Below are 22399 nucleotides of genomic sequence, written 5' to 3' on the forward strand. Positions count from 1 at the left end.
TCTCACAGAACTCTTACTTTCGCCCCAGGGTTCCAATTGGGAAACACTGGACTAGCTATAGGGGTGACTGAACGTGAGCCCTGCCTGGTGCTTATGCCCAGGGTGAGAGTTAGGATCCTATTACTAGTAGTAGTAACTACTCAGGTTCTCCTTAGCACAGGTGCTTGAGGGCTGGGATTTTAGGAGGTGCAAGATCAAGGTTCTGGCTCTTTGCCATCTAAGGATGTCTGTGATTTAGCTCAGAATGGTGTCAGTCATCCACAGCAAATGGGCTTGTTAGACTTTGCCTTCAGCCAGACGAGTTGCTGTGGTGGCTTCTGCAGCCCATTCACATACCTCTGCAGCCCTCTGGGGTAGTGGTAACACCCTGCAATGGCCAGGAATACCGTGGAGACCTTGTGCAAATGCTAGAGTGGTGATTCTAAGGTACCGACGGTTGCCATGGAGATTTTGTGTAAATGACAGAAAGGGAGCGGTATCCACAGAGTCAAGGATCCCAGAGAGCTCAGGGGCAAATGCCAGAGTGGTAACTCTGCTACTGGTCTCACAAAGGGTTTGTGCAAAAGAGAGGATGGTAACTCTCTGGCTTTGCTATTGGGTGGTGCCTTAAGATGATGGTCCAGACGTTCTTGGTGGCTCTGGTGTAACTGCCTAAATCTGACAGTCAGGCCCTCAATATTTAGCTAAACCTGCTTTTTTTTTAGGAAGAAGCATCGCAAAGCAGTCTCTTATTTGCCTTCAGGCTCCTTCTTGGTAGAACAGCTGTCTCGCATGCCTCCTCCCCCCTTTTTGTTTTTAATTTTGAAACTGCATTTTATTTTGTGTTGCCTGTTAATTATAAGCCCTTTTGAGTCGCCTCCCTGCATGCGTAGTTCAGAGGAGCCCACAAAGCAAGCTCAGGGCTGCCCAGACAGAGAGCCTTGTGACAAGCGACTATGAAAAGCAACCTTGTCGTGCACAGGTGTTATGAAGCAGCCACAGATGTTAGACATTTTTCAATTAAAAACCCCCTAAATTAAAAAAAAATAATGAGACAAGCTGCACATTCTGCAAAGACAAAGGAGCAATCCGTCACTAGCGAGGCGCTGGGCACGCTCTCTCTTCTGGGCATCAGAACGTTCAGCTGGTCAAACAATGCGATCGGCTAAACATCTGCGGGGACTCTGTATTACAATGTTGTTCGGAACATTTGCTTTCTGGTCTTGGCAATGGGCCTTTTGCCCACGGACGTGTAGAGGAGGAGTGCTTGCTCAGGCAGACCTCGCTCCTGGGTTTGATTCTCCTCTCTTTTACTCCCGGGTGCACGTAGCAGATAGGCACTGGGTAGAGACCTTTAAACAGTTTGTAAGCCCTCTCATAGTGCTCACTGTATTCACATTTTGCATAGACTCAGGCCCACCGATGGGAGGGGGGAGGACAAAGGAGGCAACGGCCCCAGGGCCCGGCGATTGAAAAGGGTTTGGGGTGCCCAGCAGCCACTGCAGCAGCAGTCAGAGTCCCAGGTCCTTTAAATCATCAGCAGAGCTCTGCCCAGCGCACTCCGGGCAGCTCTGAGGGCTGGCTGCCTTAAGCTCCGCCTTCTTCCTGAGACTCCGCCCTTTCCAGGAGCATGGAGCCCCACACACACCTTGCCTAGGGGTCCAACAAGTCTGTCACACCTTCGCCCCCCGCATATCCTCAATGGGCAACATTAATTGCTCCTCTGCATAGCTGGTATTTGTGCTATTCTGTTTATCTTAAATACTTCTATCACCACTATTGCCATAGTAACAGAGCACCTTGCAACACCCCTGTGAGGCAGGGAAATACTATTATCCCCCTTTTAGAGATGGTGAAGCAAAGCATCGAGAGGCTAAATGAGTTGCTCAGTGTCATGCAGGATGTCAGAGCAGGAATGGATGCCTGGTGTCCCACAGGCCAGGCTAGTGCTGCGACCGCTGGACAATCCTTCCTGCCTTCCAGCAAAATTGTGTTATGAGACTAAAAGATCATGGCATAAATGGTGAGTAGCTCCAAGAGACTTACAACAGTGTAGATCAGAGATAGACTTTCCCTCTTCTGTGACTTCAGGGACACAGGGGTTGAATCGTTGGCTCAGGCCGGTTCCATCTATCCTGTGTGACAGTGTAACTCAGCAGAACAAGGGTGTTCATCAGAAGGAAATCAAGGCTGGCCCTTTCACTGTTTAAAACACTTTTAACCAGTCCAAGGTGTGTGAGGCCGGCCTACTGGCCCCCCCCCCTCCCTCCCTCCCCCCAAGAACTGCTGAGTTGTATCCTTTAATAGATGTTCTTAGGGCCAGTGGCACTTAAAGTGCCCCCTGCTTGGAAGCCAAAGAAATCCTATAGCGTGTGTCATTGAAAACTGGACTGGAGAAGCGGCGTCTGACGAAGTGGGTCTTTCCCCACGAAAGCTTATGCTCCTACACTTCAGTTAGTCTATAAGGTGCCACAGGACTCCTCGCCGCTTTTGCAGATTCAGACTAACACGGCTACCCCTCTGATACTGGACTGGAGAAAGCTCTCATGAATATTCTGCAAGGGAAATTCTTGCATTCGCAGGGGACGGGACAGATGGCCTAACAGGTTTTCCCAACCCTAATTCTCTGTTTCTCTGCACATATGTGCACAAAGTCACTTGTTGCCAGGGCACGGCGGCACTGCTCTCAGCACTGACGTTACCTTGCCACTGTGCTGTTTCTCTAGTGTCTCCCCTGCCCTATGTTGCACCCATTGCTAGCAGTTATAAATAAAACAATATCCAATTATTCCTCTCTGGTTTTCCCCCCTCACACAATATATCATTTTTTAATTTAAAAAATGCCTGGTGGAAGCGTAACTGGCTATTAAATGTTTGGATCCGTAATTAACATCAAACCCCTGACTTAAAATCTTTATGGATTGAGCGAGCTCCATTAGCTGCTACATGAATAATACCTTGCACTGCTCAGCATCCCACCAGGTTAATATCGGCTTGTTTCTGTTCAGAATGTTCTAGCTTCATAGAATCCTAGGGCTGGAAGAGACCTCAGGAGGTCATCAAGTCCAGCCCCCAGCCCAAGGCAGGACCAATCCCAACTCAATCAACCCAGCCAGGGCTTTGTCAAGCCGAGACTTAAAAATCTCTAGGGATGGAGATTCCACCACCTCCCTAGGTAACCCATTCCAGTGCTTCACCACCCTCCTAGTGAAATAGTTTTTCCTAATATCCAACCTGGACCTCTCCCACTGTAACTTGAGACCATTGCTCCTTGTTCTGCCATCCGTCACTACTGAGAATAGCCTTTCTCCTTCCTCTTTGGAACCTCCCTTCGGGAAGTTGAAGGCTGCTATCAAATCCCCCCTCACTCTTCTCTTCTGCAGACTAAACAAACCCAAATCCCTCAGTCTCTCCTCCAGCGCTCCCGCCCCCTAATCACTTTGGTTGCCCTCTGCTGGACCTTCTCCAGTGCATCCACAACCTTTCTATATTGGGGGGTCCAGAACTGGACACAATACTCACCAGAGCCAAATAAAGGGGAATAATCATTTCTCTAGATCTGCTGGCAATGCTCCACCTAATGCAACCTAATATGCCATTAGTCTTCTTGGCTACAAGGGCACACTGATGACTCATATCCAGCTTCTCATCCACTGTAATCCCCAGGTCCTTTGGGAATGGCCACCCCTCTCCCTCACCTCTTTCCTGGGAGCTAAGTTCAGGATCTAGGCCATCTAGCCCAACAACAGCAACATGTACAAAAAAGAAAACCGTACCCAGCACATTCAACTCTGCCCCCAGGGAGAGAATGAAACACACATGAGAGAGGTGAGCCATGTCACTTAATGCAAGACTGGAAAGCAGCCAGATGAGGGCAGGATAAGAAGAACCTATGCAGAATAGACACTCTCTCCACAAACAAACTGCTGCATGTAAATAAAATAACAGCTTTTCTCAGCCACTGAGATGAATAGCGAGGGAAAAAGAACATGCCACTCATTATCTCTCACAAGGATCAGAATAATGAAGGAGAGGCATGGAAGAGAGGCAGCTGATACAGCCTTCTTTAAAAGGTGGAGGAAGAAAATGAAACTTGCTTGGGAATTCACAACAAGTTTGCAGCATGAAAGCCCTCACCCCCACCCCCAAATAAAGGCCATAGAGAAAGCAATCTGTCTTCTGGTCTGTGCTGGTGTCAGGCGAGGAAAAGGCCTGGAAAGACAAGGTTGAGTTTTAAACCAGAGTTGGAAGAGTTGAGGGGTGATTCTTCATGTTTCAAGAAACGTTTTGTTTCATTCACATGGCATAGCATCACCGTAAGACAAAAACAACAAGGAGTCCTGTGGCACCTTAAAGACTAACATGTGTTTGGATATAAGCTTTCATGGGCTGCAGCCCACGAAAACTTATGCCCAACTAAATGTGTTAGCCACAGAACTTGTCATTGATTTCCTGAGACAGACTAACACAGCAACCCCTCTGAAACAATAAAACCAGTCACAGCTGTTCTTGGGTACATTTCTCTGTGTGTCAGAGACTGTGACTCTACACATCTCACTCATGATCTGACTGGAGGGCCCTGCTTGCAGTCACTCTCAAACTGATGAATGTCTCATAGATGTAGGCCAAGTTTTGGGATGCCACAATTTTTGAGTACTCAGCCTGACAGTCCTTAGAGAGTCCTGGTTTTTGGAGGGCAGATGATCAACCCTGGAGATCTGAATCCTCCCTACACTGTCAAACTTTACTTAGGGCACAAAGAAGGCTCAGTCATGCCTGTCTATCCTTGGCCTCTCTTTGAATATCATCTGTGGCGGTCAGTCCCAGGAAATTTCCCTGTCTAAGGTCAATGGAGGGATTGTTTCATTCAGCCCTTCTGAAGTCTTCTTCCAAGTGCCTCTGGCATGCCTGCTATGGCAGATACTCTGGGTTCATTCTGTTACTTCTGCCTTCTCTTCTAGATTGTTTTAGAGATAAGAGGATTGCTGAACTTTCTGACAACCTTGACATTTGTCAAATTCGTTCCATTTAATGTCTAGTGCGTTCTGGCATGCGCATCCACAAGTTGAGGTGGAGATAACATTTGAATTGAAGAGTCATAATTTGGTCTGTAATGGCCAAATAATCTTGTTGAAATGGGTGAATGCAGAAGGCACCTTGCCACTTTGTGACGTTCTTTTCTTCTGGGCATCCCCATTGGCTCACTCATTTCTGCCAAGGTATGTGAAATGACTCACCTCTTATAGTCCTTTGCCTTCTCACATAAAGCTAAAGTTGGGGGTTGCTGGCATTCTCCTTAGAAATGGGGGGTTTTCAGAACGGCCCAGAGCACCTCTCATTCACACCACACAGATCCCTGCAACAGTTGTTTATCTGGCAAATTAGTAGTAGGGGAGTATCTCTTGCTGTTTGTCAGTGCACTTGGAGTAAGTGAAAATAGGGAGGAGCCAGGACTCTGTGACCAGCCAACTCTCCACAGACCAACTGCAAGGTCTCTGGTGGCTAGAGGTGATCCAAAGGCCTCTGTCTTATTCTGAAACCTGGATGAACGTTACCATCTCCAGTGCGAGAAAGTGTCTAGCAGAGTCCTGGTGATGTGCTTTCAGCTCTCCTCTTTTCCCCCGTTCTTCAATCTTGCCCTAGAACAGAGGTGAGCAATAAAACCGGGGTGGTTCACCAGAGTTAGCCCCTAATGGGCTGCTGCCACTATATTTACCTGCACCTCCACAGCTACAGGTGATAACAGCTCCCATTGGCTGGGAACGGTGATCTGCGGCCAATGGGAGCTGTGATCTCCTATACCTCAGAGGCGCAGGTAAATACAGCAGTGTTGGGGCTCACCAGCGGCTAAACCTGACCAGGCCTGTAGGCCAGTATTTGCCCACCCTTGCCCTAGAAAAAAGAACCAGATTCTCCTGGTGAAATGAGGGAATGCAGCCTTCATGTTCCTTCAGGCCAGGGCTACCCAACACGCGGCCCGTCGCAGCCCGTTTGTTTGTGGCCCACAGTGCAGTTTGGGTTTACGCAGGGCTCAACACGCGGCCCATGGGTGGGATCCTTTGAACATGGCCCCCATTGGGAACATGCTCCACAACGGCGAGGAGTCTCCCAGGCAGGGTGAGCACTGAAAGACACAAGGGGATGGGCTGGCTGGAACAGACTGGGTATAGGGTGTTGGCACTTCTAGCCCTCGGGGTGCTGGGAGTGCCATGCCCATCGGTGTGAAAGAAGCTATTTGCGTATATATTTGCATGTAGATGCAACCACACTTAAGCTGCAGCCCTCAGCATGTGATGTGAGTATTATTGTGGCCCCCAGGGCTTCCAAAGTTGAGTAGCCCTGATTTAGGCCAATGCTGTCCCACACTGCTCCATCTGCATTGGCAGGGACTTCATCTGGGCTAGCCGGACTCTCAACGAGCTCCTTAGCACAGACCAGGCCATTGCGGAGCCTTTTTGCAATCCTTGCTGCTTCGGAGACTTTAATGGGGGATTCAGACACTGAGCTCTGTACAGTGAGGAGGCCAAGGTAGATCAAGAACTAGGCTCTGATCCTGAGAGGGTTTCTCATGGGCCTGATCCTGTGCGGGGCCGACTTCCCTCAAGGGCTCAGGCTCATTCAGATTGAAAGAGCTCAGCACCCCATAGAAGGCAATCAGGAATGAGCAGCATTGGACTTCCAAACTGGAAGATGAAATTAAAAGCCCCCCTAGGCTCATGGAGGACCAAGCAATGAGGGCCTGGTTTAAAAGTCCATGGGAAGATTGTCAGTGTCTTCAGCCGACTTTAGATTAGCTGCTAAATTCACATGGGCAGAGTTAACACAAACAGTGAGGCTGGACAGAGCAATGCCCAGAAGGTAAGGAACTGCATCCACCACCACGGCTGGGAACCAATGGAGCGGGCAGCCCTGGAAAAGGAGGACTGAGGCAGGCTGTGCACCAAGGACTAAGATAAATAGTCCAAGTTCTGAAGTGCCTCTGTTCTGCAGGGGGGGAAGGGAGGGAAACAGCATCTGTCCTGTAGTGTCCTGAAGGGATAACGGATGATATTTGAATAAGCTGAGGTTTAGTAACCTTCCCAGCGAGTTCGATGCTGAGCAACAAAGCTGAAAACTAATCACTTGCAGGGGTTATTTTGGGGTGTTTTGATCTCCCCCCCCCCCCATCATAGATTTATTGAACTTTAAATCAGCAGAGTGTGGAATGCACGGAAGAGAAAAAGCAGGGCAGGCACTGGGAACAGCCCCTCGCTGCATCAATCTCTCCATCCATTTCTTCATTCCTGTCACCTCCCCTCTCCCATCCCATTGGGCTCAGCTGCCCTGATAGAAAACAAGGAAAGCGGTCAATCTGATTTCAGCTGCTCTGTTTTAATCCATGCCCAGCAATGGTATAAGCTCACTCCGGCACAGGTTCAATACAGCGTGTTCTGCTGAGTCAGCTTTGTTTGGCACTTGGCCTTTCCAGAAGACTGCAGCTCTCAGAAACTCACGCCAAGATTTTATGGATAAATATAAAATGAATTAGGAGGCAAGTTTTAAAGTAAAGAATTGCTTTGGACTCCAGGAGTAGTATTAATTCATCTTGAGCCTACAGAATCTCTTAATACCCACTAACGTAACTATGCACAATCAGCAATATGGCACCCGGATCCTGCCAAACGCAGGCACAGCCAAATCAAGGCATGGCCAGTGGCAACGGCACCCTGACGTTGCCAACAGGGATGATAAGTGTTGAAACAGCCTATTTCTTTGGTCTCCCTTGCAACAATACCCATTAGAGCTAATCAGTTTCCAGTGGATCTAGAGCGCCCTCGCATTTAGTGATGGGCAAAGGCAGGCGTGATCACTGGTTATTTCTACAGTGCTTATGTGTGATGTGTTCTGACCAGCACAGACAGAAGGACATGGCTGCTTTCCAGAAGAGCTGATATCTGAGCCAGGGTGCAACAAACAGGGGTAGCAAAGAGGACGTGAGATGCAGAGGGACAGCAGAAGAGCAACGGAATGGGGCAGATATTTGAGCTAGACACGCGGATGTTAGGAGCCTTCAATTGAAAGAGCTGTTCATGAGAATTATTGCCAGGGGTGAGCGTGACAGTTTTTTTAGAGATGTGATTTTATAATCTTCAGCAACACACTAATGAAATATTTCTAAAGCAAATTTTAAACCAAGGTCCTGTTGACCAACACTGACTTCAGAAACTGACAGGTAAACAACTGTCTGTTAAATAGCTTCATTAATGGCTCTTTCACAGGCTCAGTGTTCTGCTAATAGGTCTCTTTCATTTTTAAGTTAACTAGAGCGGTGTTTCCCAAATTTATTTGGCCACGGAACCCTTTTAAATGTGAAAGAATGTTGCGGAATCCCTAATAACAGTCTTATATATGGAACTGAAAAAGTAGACCACAAATAAATAAGGATAATACTCAACAAGGTCATGAGATCAACATGTAGTTTAATTGCACAGATTTAAAAACAAAAATCACATTCAATGTGTACAAAAAAAATTAAATTATAAAATGTTATTGTAATGGAATTTTCTCACGGAACCCTTATTTTCACTTCGCAGAACCCCGGGGTTCCACAGAACACCATTTGGGAAAAACTGAACTAGATAGTCACAGGAGGAAGCAGAGACACAGAACAGGAATAAGAAGAGGTGGGTAGGTGGACATTAAGGCCCAGTGATGCCCAAAATTTTGGGTGCCCTATACAGCTGAGTATTTTGTGTATGGGTAAGAATGGTCCTGCCTTCCATCATGACAAATACATCTCCGGTCTCTGGGAAAAAATTGCCATAAAACTGGCATCATTATCAGTCTTGTGGGCAACAGCTGGATTTTCAGCAATTCACTCACAGAGGAGGGGTTCTATGTTGTTATTTTCCCCCCTAACCAAAGCTGCACTCATGTTGTCCCTGATTCAGCAAAGCACTGAAGCACATAAATTGGGGGGATTTTCATTTTCTATATAGTGAAGACCCAGTTTGGTTAGTGCCCACTGAGGTCCTGCTCCTCTCAGAAGGGATCCTCTTCTGTGCAAAATCAATTAATATTTTGTCATTGATCTCAGCAGGTTCAGGATTGGGCCTAGGGATTCTCCCCTTTTTACAGACCAGCGGCTTTCAGATTTCACAGCTCTAATTAAATTGTATATTTCTCAAATAAAACTTTCCCTTCCGCAGCTATGGGGCAGGAAGCAGCTCCAGCATCTCAGTGTACAAGAAAAGGGGAAGGAGGGTAAAGAAAGAGGAAAATCATTAAAAAAGGGCAACACACAACTTCTAAGCAGGACCCAGTGTGTAGAGCTGGAAATCTAACATTGACAAACAGTTTGAAAAGTTACGCCACCACCGGAGCATCCCTGATGTTCTTGTACATAAGAAGGGCCGTACTGGGTCACACCCATGATCCATCCAGCCCAGCACCCTGTCTTCTGATAGCGGCCAATGACAGATGCCTCAGAGGGAACAAACAGAACCAGGCAATTTCAAGTGATCCATCCTGAGTCATCCAATCTCATCTTCTGGTCATTGGAGATCTGGGGCTGGCCAGAGCATGGGGTTGCATTCCTGACCATCTCTGCAAATAGCCATTGATGGACCTGCCTGCCACAAACAGATCTCATTCTTTTCTTGGTCCAGTGTTACTTTTGGCCTTTCCTTCATCCCCTGGGAAGTAGCTCCACAGGTTGACTGTGTGCTGTGTGAAGACATTTTTTTCTTATGTTTGTTTCAAACCTGCTGCCTATTGACTTCTTCGGGCGATGACCGGCTTTTGTGTGATGTGAAGGAGTGGTCCACCCTTTCACCACACCACTCATGATTTTATAGACGTCTATACAGGGGGTTGCCAGCAGAACTGCTAAGCCCTGAGCATGATGCGTGGGTGGCTCCTGGCCCCCAGAAGGGACCGGGTTGGGAGCTAGTCTCTCCAGCCAACCTTACAGTGCTGCCCAGCCCGCACCACCCAGAGCACCAGTGGCAATTTAAAGAGTCCAGGGCTGCAACCGTGGTGGTGGCAGACAAGAGAGCCCAGGGCCCTTTAAAATCATGAGGCCCGGAGCTGCTGCCCCTTTCCGTCTATCGGTGGCCCTGTCTATATATCCCCCATTAATTGTCCCTTTTCTAACCCAGACAGTCCCTGACTTTTTACTCTCTCCTCATACACAAGTTCAGCCCCTCTGATTGTATTACTGTAGAGTAGTGGTCACCATCCAGCAGATCGGGATCTACTGGTAGATCTTGGAGCCTCTGACAGGTGATCCTGACAAGTTTGTCCAGGAGGCTGTTAAGTACCAGTGTTTCATCTGCCCCTCTAAGCACTGCTGTGTTGTTCCTGCCCTCTGCCCTGGAGCTGCCCCCTTGCCCCCACCAGCCCTGGGAGTCTCTTGCTTGCTGTACAAGCACAGGAAGAAGAGGAAGGGGGAGTGCTGATGTCAGGGTGCCCCTCCCTCCATCCCATCTCCACAGAGCAAAGGGGGACAGGGATGGAGAATGTTTGCTGGTTGCTTTTGGTAGTGGCACAGGGCCAGAGTAGGGGTAAACCTGCCTTAGTCCCCTGCACTACTACCCAGAATCCACCTATGGTAAGAGGTGCCCAGCTGAAGCCTTCATTCCAAACCCTGATCCCAGTCCTGAATCCTTCCTGCCCCCCAAACCACTGCCCTAGTCCTGAGTCCCCCTGCACCCAAACTCCTACCCAGAGTCAGCACCCTGAACCCCCCTCCTACACCTCAATTCCCTGCCCCAGGCTCAGCTCAGAACCCCTCCCCCACTCCTTTAGCCCAAGATCAGAGTCAGCACCCCCTTCCTCCATACCTCAGCCCCCAGCCTGATAAAAGTGAGTGAGGATGGGGGAGGGAGGGAGGATGGAGTGAGCGGGGCGGGGCCTTGGAGAAGGGGCGGGAAGGAGGCAGGGCAAGGGGGTTTGGATTTGAGGTGGATCCTGGATTGCATTTAAATTCAAAAAGTGATCTCATGCTTAAAAAGGTTGGAGACCCCTGCTGTGGAGCCTCAATCCCCCAATTGGGATCGACACTCCAATGTGCGAGTTGCTGTTCATACATGTGATATGTGCCAGTCCCTGATCCAAAGAGCTCACAGTCGACATAGACCAGCCAGAAAAGGAAGTGATATTGTAATCCACATTTCAGAGCTAGGGGAAGGAGGCACAGCAAGATTAAGTGATGTGACAAGAGTCCCACAGGGAGCCTAAAGCAGAGGTTAGAGTGAAGCCAAGTCCATGGGATCCTCATTTAATGCCTTCACCACAAAATCCATCTAATCTTTCCTAATACCATGGGAGGATCTTCCTCCCTGGCCCCCAAAATCCAAGTGACCCCTTTGGATTGTATCTGGCCAGATCTCTTTCTCTTGCCTCCCCTTAGAGTAAAGATTTTGTTTCCTCTGAGCCTGTTGCATCCAGTATCACAAGCAAACTGGCACTGGCTAATTCGTCTTTGTAGAAATAACATTCCACCGCTTCAACCGGCAAAAAGAACCCTCGTGCATGTAATGAGTAAGCGAACGTCTAAACCATTAGCAGTAAACATGATCTATCTTTAAAACATAGTCACGTTAACAGTTATTGATCTATAACTTTTAACCAATTTCTTTTTGACAATGTTGGATTGTGTCCTAATTTTAGCTTTTTTATGTTCAGCGCTTGGCAAACTCTATTTCATCAGCAAGAAAACAGACCCCGTGGGCCAATCTGTGCCTTCTACTCCAGCTGAATGATAGAGGAGTGAAGCAATATTTTTAGACAGATCAGTTCCTACTCTGGGTAGCGGTGGCCATTATGCAAATCAAGCCATAAGAAGTTTAAAAGTCTGGAACCATCATATTTCTTTATTTCATTAACAGCAGTGCAAGTGGGAGAGTTAATATGAACCCATTCCAGGGCTGATTCGAACAGTCCCTCTATCATTTAACAAGATTGGTGATTTCCCCTAACGAGTGCTCACAACAGCTGGATTGGGGGCACTGAAGCTTTTCATGCTGCGTGGAGCAGATGGGGAAAGGGGAGGGGGGGAGGTGAGTGACAAATGTCTCTGAAGAAATGAATCTGCAGGAATCCTCAGTCCATGCCAACAGACGGCTGGGAAGGCCATGGTCTTCGCAGCTGACAGGGATGCATAGCACTAGGGAGATGGATCCATCAAATGGGTCTAGTGTTTCCCAGCACCTTCCTGAGCTGGATTACTGATGCCGTCTCTCTACATATACAGCAGCTGCGCATGCGCGCGCGCACACACACAAACACGTATATATTTGTATCTACTCTCACATTACCAGCTCTACACATTGTCCAGGACAAACATGTGAGGTACCAACAAAACCCGGTATACATCTACCAACAAAACCCGGTATTTACAAACCAATACCTCCACACATCAGCACTTGTACAAGTGTGTGCATACACACACACATACACACACACAAATCCTCACCCCTACAAGCATGGGCCTGTATCCCTAATCACACATACCAGTGCTTCCACACAAGCACACCTGCACACATGTCAATTCTGAAATACTTTTCATTGGAAGGTCACAATGAAAACTTCATATATCATCATGTAGCATCATACAAACATCAGCTGTGCAACACTCCTGAAAGGTATCTCCATTTTACTCATGGGGAAACTGAGGCATGGAATTGTTAGGTGGTTTCATAGAAGTATAGAAACATAGGACTGAAAGAGACCTCAGTAGGTCATCTAGTCCAGACTCCTGCACTCAAGGCAGGACTATATAATAACCAGACCATTCCTGAGATGTGTTTGTTTAATGTGTTCCTAAAAAGCTTCAGGGTGATGCCACAACCTCCCTGGACAATTGTCCAGTGCTAAACCACCCTGACAGGTAGGCCAGGTCTACACTAGGGGAGAAGGTAGACATATGTTATGCCACTACAGCTATGAAAATAGCACAGCTGGAGTCTATGTACCTTAGATTGATTTCCATGATGTCCCCCCGGGGAAGGAGGGTGTGATGGAAGAAACTCTCTTGTTGACTCCGCTAACTCATCACAACCCCATGAGTACTGGGGTCAATGGGAATGCCATCAGGGGTTGATTTAGTGGGTCCTTACTAGACCAGCTAAATCAATTCCTGGGAGATCAATCTCCACAGCGTCTATCTCCAGATAAGTATAGACAAGGCCGTAGGAAGTTATTCCTAATGTCCAATCTAAACCTTCCTAGCTGCAACTTTAGCTCTTTGCTTCTTGTCCTGTCCTCAGTGGTTAAAGAGAAGGCCGCATGGCACGTCATGGGAAAGTCAGAAATGGAATGCGGGAGTCCTGAATGCCAGCTCCACAGCACTGAGATCTACGAAATTCAGTCGTAAAATATGAAAGTAGCCCAATATCAACTTACTGTGCTTGGGGGAGAACACTCACCAACACTTTACCAATATACTGACAGTTCCTCCTCTACCACACACCAATATACTATGCAATACTCACAAGTGAAGAAAAAAGCACCCGTGCACATCCATACACGCATGTATAGTTACATAGACTTTTATAAGAAATACTGAAGCATTCTACAGTAATGAGCCACAATGCTCTAGTAACTCTTGTAAATGGTAATGTGGCAGAGCATTAGTGACAAATACTGTACCTGTTAGTGTTCAAACTTTTAATTGATTGTAAAATACATAATCCATCACAATTAAGAAAGGGCTCACGAAGATGCTATCATGCATAAGCACCTAAAGATAGCATTTAAAACACAATTAACAACTCAGTTAAATAATAATAGGAACAGAAATGTGATTAATTATTGAATCATGTACACAAAGAAACAACGATGCAATAACATATGTGAGTGCTAGAGGCCAGACGTGACAATATTATTTAATACTAATGGACCCTCGCAACAGCTCTTATAGCGGACAACATATGGCTCAGGTTAGAAGCATCTTTCCAATTAAAATGAAAAAATTCCTTTGAATTTTGATAGCACCTCTTAAAGAAGGTGAAGCAACCGAGGGCACGTCTGCATTGAGTTTTCAAAGCTGACAGCCGCAAGTCTCATAGTTCAGATCTACAGATTTGGGCTCATGCTATATTGCAAAAAACCAGCTGTGCAGACAGTCAGGGTCAGACTGTGTTTCCAAAGAAAGAATCCTCCACCATCTCACTCACTTTCTGTCTCACGTCAGGCAGGGTGGTAGGATTCAGACCCCAAGCCTGATTGTCTATAAAGATGTTTTCAGCACCATAGCCTGAGCCCTTCAAGCCTGAGTTTGTAGCCACAGCCTTGAGGCCTGGTCCACACTACAGCCAAATTACGGTACACATTTCCAACTATGTAAAAAACGTAGCTGGAGTTGATATACCTTAAGCCGAGCTTTGGCACCATCTTTGCAGTGGGAAGTTGATGGGAGAAATGCTCCTGTCGACTTCCCTTTCTCCTTACTAGGAGTAGGAGTTTTGACGCCAATGGGGGCACCCTCAGTGTTCAATTTAGTGGGCCTTTACTAGACCCACTAAATCAAACTCTGGAAGATCAACTGCCACAGTGTTTGTCTTCCAGAAAGTGAAGATGTGGCCTGGTCTCACAGCCCCAGTGTCGACACATCTTCAGGCACTAAGAAGTTTTGTGATTTGCCCAAGATCCCAAAGGCAATCAGTGACAGGAGAAAAACCGAGATCTCCTGGCTCCTAATGCTACGTGATAGCCATAAGATCATCCTGCCTTCCACCTCAATCAGGGAAGGCTGCCACTACTCTTTGGAGCTAGGAGAAGGATTGTAGCCATCTGCCAAAATTCTCATTTCAGAGCTATCCCAGACATTTGATCGGCTCAACTCCTGCAGTTGGGAGAGTTAATGCATCGGGTGTTAATGGGACAGACAGCTGACCTATAGATACAGCTTTAATTTTTAGGATACTGTTCAAAATTAAGGCAACCTTGCAATGCCTTATCCTGGCCTATTAAAACCAACTCCTCTTGTTTGTGAGCAGAACACACCCTAGCAGCCAAATAGCTGAGCCAGAAATCATCCATTATTTCTTCATGTAGGAACAACTTTTGACATGTATACCCACAGGAAAAGTTCCATTAAAAGCTATAAACACAGCCAGCCCATAAAGAACAGCACCAGGCTGGTGGGGAGGGGTGAGAGGAGTAACCTTACCATAAAAATATTTACAAGCACCGAGTAAGAAACAGCACAGCCCAATAAATGAATTAAATGCAATTACATTCACATTGCTCGGGGGGGTTGGCCTGGCTTGTGAACAGAAAAGAGTGAAAAAAGAGGTGAGTTCCAGAGTCTTAAAACAAACCCTGCTAGCTGAGGAGCGTCCCAGTTCTCTTCAAGGGGAGCAGGTGAGGTTTTCATTTAGGCAGCTCTGAGCCCCTGGAGCAGGAGCAGGAGCAGGAGTGAGAGGGAGGGAGATTAGTTCTTTGGAAACTGTACCAGCCGTTCTCTGCTGTTTGGCACAAGGGATATGCCCAGGAGGGTGCACAAAAATGTTCTTCCCAAACAGGCTTTAATCTCAGGCCTTCACACACGCATGAACACAAACACATGTGCGTGAGGACATGACCATCGATGCCCTCACACGTGAGCATACGCCTGCATGCCAATTCACACACACATAGATATGCGCACATGCACATCCATCCCTGGACACACACATTCACTTACACATATGAACCCACCCACAGGCTCATGCATACAAACAACCATGAACAGACAGGCATGCACACCTAGGTACATACCCAAACACATGGGCATAGGCAGGTATGCACACAGACATGACCTCAGACCCACAAACATCACGAAGAGCTGCACGCATATATGTACCCAGCAACACACAAAAAACATACACACACACAGGCACATGCCTGGTTTCTAAAATGTGATGTTCATTTTTTTCTCTTCACAAGGATGAACTCAGACTACACATATCACACGCACACACACACACACACCCTGCCCCCTCCAGAGAGCATCAACCCCCAGTCTCTCTCAAGAGATGAAAGGACTAGGATGGTGTGGAGCCCAGGCAGCAAAAGGTGCTGCATGAAAGCACTCTCCTCCGCTCAGAACGCCCACGCTCAGTGTTCACTGGAATGTTTGGGTGGTTTGCAGCTCCAATTTGCAAACGCAGACATTTATTTCCACTTAATTAGGAAAAAACAGCACCTGGGATCCAGTTTCTAGCTCCAGCTCAAAGTCAGCGCCTGACAACAGAGCGGGAAGTAAAAGCGTGTGAGAGACGGGGAGAAGGGAACAGTGATGGAGAGACGGAAGGGAAGAAAAAAGAGGTGAGAGGCGAGAGTGCAGGAGAATGAGCGAGTTAGCAGAGAGTGAAGGCAGGAGGGAATGCCATCAGAAGAGGAGAGGTTTGTGGTGAAAGGTAGGGAGAGAAAGCAATCGAGTGGAGGACAAATAACAAGTGGAGTCAAACGGAAGGCAAAGGCAATAGGAAAGAAGTTGGGTAAGAGAGAGAGGAATAGATGCGAAGCTCATTGTTTGGCAGGTAAACTCATGAAAGTGAGGAAGGAGGCAGAAACAGAGACGAGATTCCGACCAAGGATGTCAAGCCATGCAGAGAGATGGTCAGGGTGGGCGTGGGAAGCCTGGACAGAGCCGGATTAGAAAGAGGACGTGCATTTCTTTCCTGAGCGCAGCTTCAAATCCTTTCTAATAGAAAGGTCACTGCAACATAGATTTGATTAGCAGATAAGCATAAATCATGGCCAGCTCTCCCATCTTCATGAAAAGGCCCTGCCTGGCCCCATGTGCTGGCTGTGGGGGGAGGGAGGGGTCCACGGACAATGAGCTCATAGCTGTGCATCATTTCTTTGGTGCATTTCCTGGCTCCCGGCTTGCAGACTCAGAGGCGAGGCCCATGATTGCGTAGACAATTCACTCCCCTCCCACCTCCAGAGGAGCCTCTCCAGGTCTGGGGGGTGGCGTAAAACTGGATAAATAACAGGTTTGGGGTTTTTTTTCAGTTCAGTGGCAATTTCAAAAAGTAAGGGAAATATTATTTGGAGCCAGCCTCAAAATGAGAATGTTTGTAATTTTCAGTGAATCAAAAAGTTCATACTGTTTTGGGTCAAAGAAAACATTTTGTTTTGACTCAGATCAAAGCATTTCATTTCACTTTTGACCGCTTTAAAATGGTTTTCTAGGTTTAAAAATAAAACAAAAGAAAAGCTTGACACCATAAGTCGTTTCCAACCCCAAAATCAGAAAGTTTCATTTTGAAAGGGCCATAAGGAAACATTTGGATTTTTTTTATTTTTAAAACAATCGTAAAGGCTTGGGGTTGGAAAAGTCCTTAGAAGGTCATCGAGTCCAACCCCCTGCCCAAAGCAGGACCAACCCCAATTAAACCATCCCAGGCAGGGCTTTGCCAAGCTGGGACATAAAAACCTCTAGGGATGGAGATCCTTAATCTCCCTTGGTAACCCATTCAGGTGTCTCAACACCACCACGGCTGTGCCAGAAATTTGTAGTCTAATCGCAATTTGAGTATCTTTTTGCACTTTTCTTCCGAAAGAAGCTTTTCTGACAATTTGCCCGTCTACACTGGGCCAAATGTTGGGGGGAAAGCCTCTTTCAGAACATCCCTTCTTCCTTGTAGAACGAGGTTTACAGAGATGCCAAAAAAACACATCTGCTTTCCAAAAAATAATTTTGGAAAAGCAGATGCATTCCTTGGACACGGCAGAGCTTTTCTGGGATAAAAACCCTGCAGTCTAGATATACCCTAGTTTTTCCTACTATCCAACCTAGACCTCCCCCACTGCAACTTGAGGCCATTGCTCCTTGTTCTGTCATCTGCCACCACTGAGAACAGCCTCTCTCCATGCTCTTTCGAACCATTCCCCCTTAGGTAGTTGAGGGCTGCTATAAAATCCCTGCTCATTCTTCTCTTCTGCAGACTAAATAAGGTCCCTCAGCTTCTCCTCACAAGACATGTGCCCAGCCCCCTAATCATTTTAGTTGCCCTCCACTGGACTCTCTCCAATTTGTCCACATTCTTTCTGTAGTGGGGGCCTCAAAAGTGGACACAATATTCCAGATGTGGCTTCACCAATGACGAATAGAGGGGAATAATCACTTCCCTCAATCTGTTGGCAATGCTCCTGCTAATGCAGACCAATATACCATTAGCCTGCTTGAAAACAAAGGCACGCTCACTGTTGACTCATATCTAGCTTCTCCTCCACTGTAACCCCCAGGTTTTTTTCTGTAGAACTGCTGCTTAGCCAGTCAGTCCCCAGCCTGCAGCAGTGCATGGGAGTCTTCCGACCTACCTGTGGGACTCTGTCTGCAAAGGTGAAACTGAAATCCATTCACAAATTGGTCTGGTAGTGCAGAACCTACATTCTTTGCACCCCCCCTCTCCAAAAAAAAGTTTGGACAAAAAATTTCTCCTAGCTGTAGTATAGGGCAGTGGGAGGCGCCCTGTACTCCCATTAGCCTGCCTGCAGCTAGACAGAAGCTTTCCCTCTCCAGGACTGTCCAGGGGACACCTACAACAGCCCCACACTGTCACTTGCAGTTGTCCTAAGGAGCTTTGTGGCCCCTCCCCTACACGGCGACCCAAAGGGGCCCCCTTGGCTCCTCAGAAATCAAACAGGCTGGAGCTGTCCACCAGCCTCCCTGGGTGTGTGGTTCTAAAGTGAGCATTCCTAGCACCATGCCCTCTGCGCCTGGACCCTGCCTGCACTCCTCCTTCCCGAGGAGGATCAGGCTGCATGGCACTAGATGAATGTTATCCTGCCCTTTAATATCCCTCCTTTATTGTCTCGTGCGCCAGCCCCGGGATGTTTTATCGCACTGATGCGCATAATACAAATGAAAAACAAAAGGGGAAAGTTTGAATTGTTTTTAATATATTCATCCCAGTCCGGAGGAACGACAAGCCATCTGATTAAATCTGGTTGCTGGAGTTTATTAAATGGCCGTGGCCTCGCTCCTGCTCTCTCTTTTCGGCAGGGACAGTATCATTAAAATGAACACACTCGGCCCCCCTCCTCTTCCAGTACCTGCTTTAGGGCCAGCGCCAGACTGCTGCCGCTTTGCAGCGATTATTGAGAGGCACTCAGAGCTTATAGAGAAGGAGCCTGGGTGGTTGTGTTTTTCCCGGCATACAGAGGTGATTGACACCAGGGTGCACGTTGCTGGCATGCTCACAAGAGCCTGGGAGGGTCAGGAATTCACTGGCCAGCACCTGATTAGGCTGCAAAGAGAATAACTGAGACCGCACCAGGAGAGGGGCTCGTGATAGATGAGAGGAGGCAGAGAGTAGGGAAGGGGCATGGGCCAGTGCTTGGAGTAGGGGACAGTCACTAGCCAGGGCTGTGATCCTGCCTCTGTCCATCACTCACTTGTCATTAAATCCCTTTGTGCCTCAATTGTCCAATCTGTAAAATGGAGGTGCTCGCAGCCCTCTCTCCTCGAGGGGGTTGATTTGTGTGTGTTGAGTACAGCTGGGTGGGGAATGGCTTCCTTATCCTATAAGACTTATTGAGATTTCAGAAAAATCCCCATTCCCCACTGGGACAAACCCTGGGCCTTCTAAAATTTTCGGTGGCTAGGGTCTCACCTTGGTTGTGACAGACGCAGGTTCAGGGTCTTGCTCTGAATCCGGAACAGCACAGCATCATCTGCCTTCCACATCCCATGCTAATGGCTATTCTGGGGCAGGGGTGTGTCTCTCTCTCTCACTCAGCAGTTCCAGCCTGGGCCTGCGACACCTTCTCCAGTGACAGTCTCACAAAACGGGCCCATTCCCAGGAAAGGCGTCACGGTTGATAGATCCGCCTTTTCTAATGAAAGGACATTTCGTCAGGCAATTCCTGCACAGCTTTGGGCTATATTGCTGCGTCCTAAGGAACAATGAATAAAATAATGTCAGTAGCACCGAGCTGGTAGGCAGGCCCCAGCATCAGATGTTGGTGTTGGTCTGAAATCCCTGTCCTCACCTAGAACCTCTCTCCTCCCTCTCCCCTTACTGGAGTGCATGCCCAGAGGTTCCTCTCTCCCAATACTCAGGCAAACGCATTAACCTCATAATGTTCACCCACCCCGGGCAGTCTCTCCTGGGATTGGGTTGAGCACCTTAGCTCCATGGCTCTCTCAGGCAGAGCCGGGGTGAGAGATGCAGGTTCTTCTGGCATATGGCAGACCAGTGATTCTGCCACCCGACTGCTGCCTATGTGTCCCCTGCGGCTCCCTGTGGAAGATGAGTCCGGTGAGTTCTAGAACCCCATGGCTTGCACCAGACAGAGTCACGCCCGCTGAGGGAGCGGCTGACAACACAGGCTATTCGTAGACGTAGTAGTTCCAAAAGGTTGGTAATGCTGCTCCTCTTCTTCCCCCTCCGCAAGCCTTCAGAGGCAGCTAAGTCTGTTACACACAAGCGATAACAGTGTTAGGCCGCATAATCCCTCCTTTACTTGACTTTGGGTTATTTTGAGCAGGAGATTAAAGGAGATTATCTGCATCACCTGAGATGCTGTACTTTCTATCTTGGCCCCCTGTCATCAGTTCCCGAGGGCCTGGTTCGCCAGTGCATAGAAACCTCCTGGCCACCTGTCTCTGCCACCCCGTTAGGCTAGCTGTTATCGTAGTATAGGCGTGTGCCTGACTGTCTGACTCTAGCACCAGGCAGCCAGAGATAAGACCTAAACAACCAGGCCTGGCTCCTGGTCAGACCACCTCCAATCTATAACATGGCTCCTGGCATCTTTCCACTACCCGGCACTTTATGCCGGGCTGACATGAAGCTGTGTTTGTGCAATAGTGTTGGGGGGGGGGGGGGAGGATGGGAAAGGAGTGAGCTGTCACATCTTGGCATTAATCAGGATTATCTCTCTCCAGCAACTCTGAGGAAAGAGCCAGTAGCAGCAGAGGAACGGGAGCAGAGATCTCAATTTTTAGGATATTGCAGGGAGTTATGGTCTTCCCCCTTTTGGTCAGTGGGAATCTCCCACCCAGCCAATGTGATTCACCATACAGAGTTTTCCAGGCATGGCTAGAGCCAGTCTGATGTAGCCTCATGCCCCAGAAGACCACTGCCGGGCCTGGCTTTGGCAGCTCAGGGAATGAGGCCAACCCACAGAGCCATTTGTCTCTTGGTTACCAGTACAAATCCAGCTCAAGTTGATTGTGGTTGAAAGCTGTGCCTGATGGCTATTGATTGGCTTGTACTGGCCGTATTCTGTGCTGAGATAGTGATGGGCACATGAAAAGCAGACAGGCAGGTATTGGACTCAGTCCAGTTCTTGCACAAATCTACACAGCCACGGTAAGAAGACAGAGGGCCGTGACCGGCGAATTCCCTCTCGCTCCAGACTGGGGTGGAGGCACTGTGGTGGGTAGAGGGGATCAGGCCCGTCTCCTGCCTTCTCATGATGATTACAGCAAGACCCTGTTTCTTTTGAGTGTGTTTTGTTTTAAACTTTTACTGACTCTCTCGCACTTACAACATGGAGCTACTGAAATGGATTTCAAATGGGATAAAACCACATTCTCTGCTCAGCAGGAAAAATCCTACCTGACAACATCAAACCGCAGCGAGCAGAACGACTGGTTCCGTGTATTGGTGGCAGCGGTGAACGTAACTTAAAATTTCTTACAGGTCCTGTCTTATTGCAAACCAGGCCCCTGCTACCTCTTTAAATAGCTCCCTGCTGCCTTTTACCGCAGCTCAGCCACCTCGTGCCGGAGCCGTGCACCGGGGCGCACCTGCTTACTTTCACCTTTGATTGGAAGTGAGCTTTAATTGCATTCTAGTGAGACAATTCTCAGGTCACTAAAGCAGCCATTCAGCAAAACACTTCAGTACATGCTTAATTGAAAGCACACCCTGAAGTGCCAATGACCTCAATGTGCTTTGCTGAATCAGGGCCTAACCAAGCAGACGCGGTAATGGGGGTCACTGAATTCAGTTCAATTCAAGACTCAAGTGTGAGCCTTAGCCAGGCAGTGGTCACTTCCCCCAGAGCACATGCGCACATGGCGTGCCCATCTAGACACGCATGGCACGCACCCAGCATGCATGCACATATGCACAGCAAGCACACACCTTCACAGACGGCTGTTCTCATTTCAAACACCACTAGACTAGAATCCATCTGCCACCTTGGAAATTAATAGCAATCATTAAACAAAAAGAGCTGGTGAACGGAAGCCCGAGGTGAAAAGCAGCTCTTTCTGCCAGAAAAAAAATTAAAACTATTTAGACATACAGCAAGTCATTTATTACTGTGGAGTCCTCCCTCCACCTGGGGTTGAAATCTCATTACAGTTTGTCCAAAACAGATGTTACCCTTTTAGCAGTAGATTATTAACGATAAACTCCATTCCCCCAGAGAGGCTGGGTGTTCTGCGTTGGCTTGGTTTTTTTCATCTTGGGTAACCTCCATATGA

At 47.9% G+C, this 22399-nt stretch overlaps 1 protein-coding gene across 8 annotated transcripts in view; it reads left to right on the plus strand.

Annotated features, from left to right (window-relative positions):
• Positions 1–22399, plus strand: part of ELFN1 (extracellular leucine rich repeat and fibronectin type III domain containing 1) — a 190827-nt gene that overhangs the window by 150571 nt on the left and 17857 nt on the right. The window contains exon 4 of one of the 8 annotated variants that reach the window (XM_075899588.1): positions 8553–8642. The exons of 6 other annotated variants lie outside the window; for them this stretch is intronic. The gene's annotated coding sequence lies outside the window, so the exon portion shown is untranslated. Of the gene's footprint in view, positions 1–8552; positions 8643–16093; positions 16273–22399 lie in introns of those variants that run through there. One more of the 8 variants, XM_025178844.2, reaches the window with a different exon arrangement.

Source organism: Pelodiscus sinensis, chromosome 16 (assembly GCF_049634645.1).
Source record: "Pelodiscus sinensis isolate JC-2024 chromosome 16, ASM4963464v1, whole genome shotgun sequence".
NCBI lineage: Eukaryota > Metazoa > Chordata > Testudines > Trionychidae > Pelodiscus > Pelodiscus sinensis.